Consider the following 3,078-nt stretch of genomic DNA (forward strand, 5'->3'; position numbering starts at 1 on the left):
TAGCTTAGCCACTAGGCCACCACGGTGGGGCTCCGAGTTCTGGACAACGGTTGGGAAACCTTCTTCACGTGAATCGATGTTTGTGGTTCGGAACCCAGTAGGGCATTTTTTATGAAGGCTATAGCAGGTATTCACTGATAATTTTGGTGCATATATTTTGCTGAAAGTTAGAAAAAAAGGACTTTCAGCATGATGGGATCACGAGCGGCACGCAGAATATTTCTGCGAAACAGTGCTTGCACTAAATTTACAGGCATTTTGTTCCCTCTGTTGAAGTGCCCGGTGTGGTTCATCTTCCTGGTAGACGCATGTTTCATATTAAATCACAGAGCGGAAAGGCTAAAAAATAAGCGCCTTCATTGTAGGGTTTTTATTGAGCCCTCGAGCAACACACGCGTGCAAGAGGGACAAGCGCCGCAGTAACAAAGCAGAGAAACTGAAAAACAGAGCGCTGTCCGGGATCTGCTCTGTAACCTTGATACGCTGAAAAATACCTCCGTGTCCACTTACAACAAGAAAATGGGTTGAGGAATGTTATGAAAATTAAGAATAACCAAGGCAACAATGACAGTTGGTGACGACTCCTATATTCTTGACAAAACAAATTTATAAGGAAATGCTAATTCACGTATACGTAAGAAAATGATGAATAAAGTGCAACAAAGTGGCGCATATAAACAGAAGCCACCAAATAGTAAAGCAAGAAAAGAGGATCTTATAAGAAATAACTTTTCTTCCTGAAATCAGCAACATGAACTCAAAAAGTTTGAAACACTATTGACATTGCTCCTAAGTAGGGGCCTGTGTGGCTTTAAAAACAAAAATATCATTCTTGCCTCCTGACAAATTCATCTTCGTCTCTGGGATTGACAGTGGCGTGCTTTAGAAGCCGTGAAATGCCGTTGACACTCCAAGGTTTCATAGAGAATCCAAGGCCCGCCACACATCGCGAAATCGAATCACGATCGCGGAGTATCGCAAGGACGCTGCTGCGATGGTACATGGCGAGGTTTCGTGGTGCACTCGGCTGGTCGTTTCGAGGTCGTAGAGCGTTCTCTGGGCGGGCAGATCGAAGATCAGGCTCCACATGCGCTCTTACACTGCCAAAAACCGAGAGAGAGAGAACACAACTTTATTGTCGTCAGACTTAAGGAGGTAGGTGACCCGCCAGGCTGAACCTGATGGCCACCTCCTCTGCCCTTTGTACGGCCTGGAGCTGAACGGCCAGGCTGGTGGAGGTCAGAACTGCCTCCCACCCCTCTGGCGAGGGAGCGGCTAGGAGATCGAGAGAGGGGGGATCTTCCCTGCAGGCCCAGAGAATGTGATTAAGTGTGGCTATTGAGCCACAATGCGAGCAATGCGGATCAATCGAGTCGGGGTATATACGTGCATAAATGTATGGGCACGGAAATGAATGTGTTTGCAAGCGGCGCCAGATAACCTCCTGGCGCTTAGTTAGCTTATGGTGCGGGGGTGGTTTTGTCTGCCTCGAAAGACGGTAATATTGTGTGATGTCATGGTAGGATGTCAAGGCTTCACCAGGGTTTTCCAAATCAGAGGCGGGTACCACCGCTCGGCTGACGAATCCTCGAGCATATAGGTGGGCCGCCTCGTTCCCTGGGTTCCCCGCGTGAGCCGGCACCCATACCAGCGCAATGGAGGATAGTGCGTCTTCCTCAGCATCTGTAAGGAGACTGGGCAATAGTAAACGCAGAGTTGTGGGGGCCACAATGCCACGTGCGAAGTTGGATATAGCAGCCTTTGAGTCACTGAGTATAGTGGTGAATCCGGATGCTGCTGCTAGCGCTATCGCCGCTTCCTCAGCTTCTGTCGTATTAAGCACACGGACAGAAGCAGCCGCTTTAATTTGAGGTGAATTGGCGTTGTTGCCGGGGAGAGTGATTACGCTTATTGCATATGCTTTAGTAAACTCTCGGTATTGGGCGGCGTCAACGTACGCAACGGTTGGGTTGGACGCGTACGTTTTTTGCAAGAATTTGGCCCTCGCTTTCCTTCTACCGTCGTGATGGCTGGCCAACATGTTCTTTGGCAGTGGTTTTATGAGGAATTTCTTTCTGATGTTGGGGGGGATGACAGCCGGATCGTTACCCGTAGGAGATACCACATGGTCAATGTTAGCAAGGATCCAACGCCCCGTCCTGCTTCCCTGTAATCGGTGAATTTGCGCCGTAAGATGCGCTTCAAGAAGTTCTTCTAAGGTGTTATGCAGCCCAAGACTGAGGAGGTGCTCTGTCGATGTGTTTCGGGGGAGACCCAATGCCACCTTATACGCTTTGCGTAAGAGCCGATTTAGTTGGGCTCGCTCAGATTGAAGGAGGTGCAAATAAGGGAGGGCGTACGTGAAGCGCGACAAAACGAAGGCTTGAATTATCTGTAGCAGTTCTTTCTCCTTCATGCCTCGATTGCGAGCGCTCACTCGAGATATAAGATGGGCCGTCTGGTTCACGGTTACGGTGAGACGGTCTAGCGTAATGTTGTTGTGGTGGTTTGTTTGCACAATGAGTCCGAGTACTCTCATGTGGGCCACCTGCTTAATTGGCGTGTCATTGACATACACGTTAATACTAGGAAGTGGAGTCTTAATTTTGCGGCGATCTGGAGGTCGCAGTAATAGTAGCTCCGATTTGCTCTGGGAACACTCCAAACCCGCTTCTGACACGTGCTGAACGACTACGTCGGTTGCTCTTTGAAGAGTCTCCTCGATTTGACCATCGGATCCCACCGTCGTCCAGAGCGTGATGTCATCTGCGTAGAGGGTGTATCGCAGGCCGGGTATCGTGTCAAGTTTGGGAGGTAGTGACCTCATAGCGAGGTTGAAAAGGAAAGGGGACAAAACAGCTCCCTGCGGGGTGCCGCGATCACCGAGTGTGATGAGCTTAGAACGAAGGTCACCCACTGAGAGTTCAACCGTTCGATTAGATAAGAAAGCACGGACGTAGTTAAATATGCGTTCCCCGGATCGTAGTTCGGACAGACTGCCTAAAATGGCACTATGCTTCACGTTGTCAAATGCTTTGTGAAGGTCCAGACCGAGCAAAGCCTTGGTACTAGTGCCAC

Source organism: Rhipicephalus microplus, chromosome 1 (genome assembly GCF_043290135.1).
Source record: "Rhipicephalus microplus isolate Deutch F79 chromosome 1, USDA_Rmic, whole genome shotgun sequence".
NCBI classification, from domain to species: domain Eukaryota; kingdom Metazoa; phylum Arthropoda; class Arachnida; order Ixodida; family Ixodidae; genus Rhipicephalus; species Rhipicephalus microplus.